Here is a 5000-nt window from a genome sequence, read left to right as displayed (position 1 = left end):
GGATCCTTGAATACAAATTACGAGAATTTAGATTTTTCCTCGAATCTTTTATTGAGAGGTAAAGGATTAAATCCTTTTAAGAAATAAAGTTTTTGATCGGAATAGGAATCAAACCAAAGGACCCCTTAACTATTAAGGGGGTTAATAGAACGAATCACACTTTTACCACTAAACTATACCCGCTACAATCCGATTATTGTATACAAATGGAATTTTTGTCGAACAAGGGAATTGAACGTAATTAAGAAAGATAGGATCATAAAAGAATCATGAAAATGAGAGTGTTGCCGTTTTTCGTGGGGGAAGATTAGGAAAAGAGGGTTCATTTAAATAACAAAATAACACAAGTTTTTTCTTTTCTTTTGCCAACGGAGTTTTTTTGATAGATACGGCTGGCAAAACCGCGGAAATCCTAACATAAAAATGCATTGTGTAAGAATCCACAATTTCCCCTTTTTCTTTATTTCAGTGAAGTAAAAAAGAAAGTAAATAAAAAAGGAAGAAAGTATAATAAGAAATAGCACTTTGATTTTCTATTTTCTATAATATAAAAATGGAAAAAGGGCCCGGCTAGGTACTGACCAGGCCAGGCCATGGGAATAAACTCTTTCGGACAAAATCAAAGTAAGGAGGTCTTCTTTATTTTGATTTATATTGGATTTTTCCAGTCCTTACTTTATCTAAATGGAATTACTAATAAAAGTTGTATATATCTATATACTAAAGATAAGGGGAGAGAAAAGAGAGAGAGAAAGAAAGACTTTTACTACTTTATGTGTAATGTACCTTACTTTATACATTATGTGTAATGTAACATAGTAATTAATTATCTTTTTTTTTTTCAATTGGGAGAGATGGCTGAGTGGACTAAAGCGTCGGATTGCTAATCCGTTGTACGAGTTATTCGTACCGAGGGTTCGAATCCCTCTCTTTCCGTTGATGACTTGATATTTGCTTTATCTTTCAAATTTCCCCAACCCTTGGTTAAACGTGGAATAGATAAAATCCTAATAAATTTGAAAAATCAAGTAAGGAAAACGAAAAGCCTTTTTCTTTTATTCTTCACGTCCAGGATTACGTCCCGGATCATTAGATAGGAATCCAAAGATGAAAAGAGAAACAAAGAATATCACTACTGTGTAAACAAAGAGTTTAAGAGTAAGCATTACACAATCTCCAAATCATTTTTTGGAAAAAAAGAGAATAGATCCTCCATTTTTATACCACATATCCTATTTTGACCCCAAGAAATGAAGTACTTTCTACAAATAGAAAAGAATATTCAGAAATTCAAAGTCATTTGTAATAAGAGTCTTTTATTACAAAATTTTCTTTCATACCTACAATTCGATATTAAAATTTTCTTTCATACCTACAATTCGATATTGTGGGGAACCTTAAGCCTATTAGGGCCTTTCGCTGGAAAAAGGTCATAATGGGGAAATGGGATGATCCAGATTTATCGCAGCTTTCCAAGAATTTCAATGTTTGAATCGAGGGTTTCATATTGTAAGACTTATCTGATCTTATCAATTGTTAGAATTTTTTCCTCGAATAAATCATGAATTTTCTAGGATAGTATTAAAAAAGATCTCATCGAAAACTTACAGCAGCTTGCCAAACAAAGGCTAAGAGAAAGAAGAGCACAGGTATGACTGGCATAACATTCACGATTGGATTCAAAAAAGCATAGGACTCGGGCAATTTGGCGATGAAAAAACTACTCGAATAAAGGGCAGAATTAAGACAGATACAGATCAAACTAAAGATATTAAGCATAACAGACATTTTGTTCTTGGAGATAATTGCATTTTGCTTGAGTTATTGATATAAAGAAAAATAAAGTAAAATAAGGTAGACCAAAAAATCTTTCTTTTTCTTTGAACTCACCCAATCAAAAATCCTCCATTTCTCAAAGGAGAATAGAAGAAATCATACTTTCATACAATATCTTAATTGAATTATATGTAATGATCAATAAATTCAGTTTAATTCTATATCTACACGTGTTGTAAAATCCTGAGCAACAATCTAATTTATTTTAGAGATATTTGGGCTGAATTGACGAACAATCAATACCAATATTAGTCTTTATTAGTGTCGAATATAAATCGAAATGGGGCGTGGCCAAGTGGTAAGGCAACGGGTTTTGGTCCCGCTATTCGGAGGTTCGAATCCTTCCGTCCCAGAGCATATCCATTCTATTAGAATAAAGATTGTGTTTTTGAAAACTTTCTGTTTAAAGATCTAATATTGGGTCGAATGTGATTCTTGTTTCTTATTTTTAATGATTCTTCTCTGAATCATATCTTTTTTTTTTCACAAACTGGAATCGAGTTTAAATGACACGCAAATATAACTGAATCTATCTGTAATCCGGGTAAAATGGGAATATAGATCACAAGAGTTTGAATTCAAAAAAGTTGGGCGGTCTTTTCATCATATGCTCAGTCCCTTCATATTGAAGGAAGCTGGTTACTTCGAAAAACCTTACGCCCGTATCGAATTGAATTTTCAATGATGCATTTTGAATTGACAATGCGAAAGAAAAGCTCCTATATTCCCTATCTCTTATTCTCTATCCTTTCAATGAGAGGGCCCCGGTTATTAATTCTCTGTAAATCTCCGAATTCTAAGGATCTCTTGAATTCTAAACAAGAGGGAGTTCTTGGTACTAATTGAATTCAATCAATGGGATTAAGTTTCTTAAGACTGGGTTAGGATAGAATAAAAAATAGGAGCAAGGACTTAATCCGGACTTGTTTGGTTTTGGACCTATACAAGATAGTTAGCATCCTATTTTATCAGCTGCTTTTTTTATTTATGACTCATCATCCTCCTAGAATTGGGGGAGTAGATAGGAGTTAATTAGTAACGGAAGATATGAATTTCAATATCTGTGTTTGCCCGAATCTCATTAACAAACAATCAAGTTACATATGTAACTGGGGGATTTTCTTTGAACCCAGTTTTTAGGTATTTCTTTTTGGCCTATAATGAATAATTGTAAATAGATATTCAGACCGGGCCGATTCAGCCATTTTATTCACTTTATTTTATGGCAAGATTACAGAAAGATTACTACTACTACACTTCAAGTCAAACAAAATATAAAAATGCATATAAAATGAGGAAATGTTTAGCTTATATGTATTGTTATCGTTCTATTTCAGTGACAACGGCCTTTCGATTTTTATGAAAAAATTAGTGACAATTGTTCAGTCTATCTGATAGATATGAAACCCCCTATTCGTTCGATTCTGATTTTATCACTCAGATGAAAGAATAAGGACTTAAATCTTCCCTTACATAAGTCTTTTTTATCCATCTCAAAAAAAAAGAAATTGGATTTTTTGTTTGATCTATCTATCCGCGCTTGAAATCATTGATGATTCAATTCGAAATGAAACAGAAATTTATCTATCTTGTGGTGATCAAATGCAGCCCTTACTGTAAGAATTGGATTCAAATAATGTGTCAAAGTGGGAAACTTTTTCAATTATAACTATTTTTAAACCATTTTTAATGATTCCGGAGGAGTTGAATCTTTGGTACTTGAAGAAGCGTGAAGATTGATAAATCTATCCTATTGAGTCACTTGAAGATGCAAATTAAAAAAACTTATTTTTTCGTCTTATTTATGTTTTTTTTTTATAAAAAAATGTTGTATTCATACAATCAAATATGGAGTTAAGTTGCATTTTTGTTGAGATTCCTTCAAAAAAATATCTACCCATCTATATAGAAGAGAAAAATCTAGATTACTATGGACCGACTGAACCAATGACTATTCATGATTCCATAATTGAATATTGAATCATTTCCATACCGGTTCCAATTTAGAGGAATGTTATGGTAAAACTTCGTTTGAAACGATGTGGTAGAAAGCAACGTGCGACTTGAAGACACGATCCGTTGTGGATTCTTACATCCATCATTTTATATAGGAATGAAGGTGCTCCTGCTCGACATCATTTGTTCTGTTCCACTAGAACCCTCCTTTTTGTTGGGTTGTAATGTAAATAGTACATGGTGGAGCTCGAGCAGAAAGTATTGATTCATTTCTCGGGGGCAGGGATCTAGGGTTAATGCTAATCAATAAATTGGAACAACTTCGTAAGTATATCTTCGATATAGAAATAGAAATCGAAAGAATCCAATTCGAGCAAGTTTCCGCCCAAAAAGGAAAAAGAAAATTGTTGGAATTGATAAAACTCTTTCGATCCAAGGTGGTATCGCGCGGGAATCCACCGTTCATATGATTCTTTGATAGAAAGAAATCACAAAAAGGGTATGTTGCTGCCGTTTTGAAAGGATTAAGGATCGCCGAAGTAATGTCTAAACTAATGATTCAAAACAAAGATAAAGGATCCCGCAGAACAAGGAAACGCCGTTTGAGTTGTCTCAATAACTGGATCAGAATGAAGAATTTAAATTGTTTTAAATGAGACAAACAAAAAAGGGGGTTAGAGACCACTCAATAAATGAAATAAATGCCTAAAGATTTTTCTTTGAGCTATTGGGGAGTTATCCAACTTGAGTTATGAGTACAAATGATTTTTTCTTTGTTCAGTAAGGAAGAGAAGAAGAAAAAAGGGCTTAAATCATAGCCTAATTGATTTGATGATTTTATGGATCCATTTGCCATTAGAATTCTATATTATAATTCGATACATCGAAATCACTTCGAATCATTTTTTCTTGAGCCGTACGAGGAGAAAACTTCCTATACGTTTCTAGGGGGGGGTATTGTTCATCTACATCTATCCCAAAGAGCCGTCTATCGAATCGTTGCAATTGATGTTCGATCCCGAAGAGAGGGAAGAGATCTTCGGAAAGTGGGTTTTTATGATCCGATAAAGAATCAAACTTATTTAAATGTTCCTGCTATTCTATACTTCCTTGAAAAAGGCGCTCAACCTACAGGAACTGTTCATGATATTTTAAAGAAGGCGGAGGTTTTTAAGGAACTTCGTTCTAATTAAAAAAAATTCAATTCA

At 33.1% G+C, this 5000-nt stretch overlaps 1 protein-coding gene and 1 non-coding gene across 2 annotated transcripts in view; both read left to right on the top strand.

Moving 5' to 3' along the window:
- The window catches only part of LOC132288443 (ATP synthase subunit alpha, chloroplastic), a 3143-nt gene extending 2393 nt beyond the window's left edge, over positions 1-750 (top strand). Inside the window, exon 1 of the mRNA XM_059789852.1 lies at positions 1-750. This exon is cut by the window's left edge and continues 2393 nt beyond it. The gene's annotated coding sequence lies outside the window, so the exon portion shown is untranslated.
- Positions 751-848: 98 nt separating this feature from the next.
- Positions 849-936, top strand: TRNAS-GCU (transfer RNA serine (anticodon GCU)). Its single transcript has one exon. It is a non-coding gene; the product is annotated as a tRNA-Ser (tRNA).
- Positions 937-5000: the final 4064 nt, after the last annotated feature.

Source organism: Cornus florida, unplaced genomic scaffold (genome assembly GCF_030987335.1).
Source record: "Cornus florida cultivar Cherokee Brave unplaced genomic scaffold, ASM3098733v1 CherokeeBrave_3.0.0_Hap2_scaffold_120, whole genome shotgun sequence".
In the NCBI taxonomy this organism is placed as follows: Eukaryota; Viridiplantae; Streptophyta; class Magnoliopsida; order Cornales; family Cornaceae; genus Cornus; species Cornus florida.
This window is presented reverse-complemented; position numbering and strand designations above follow the sequence as displayed.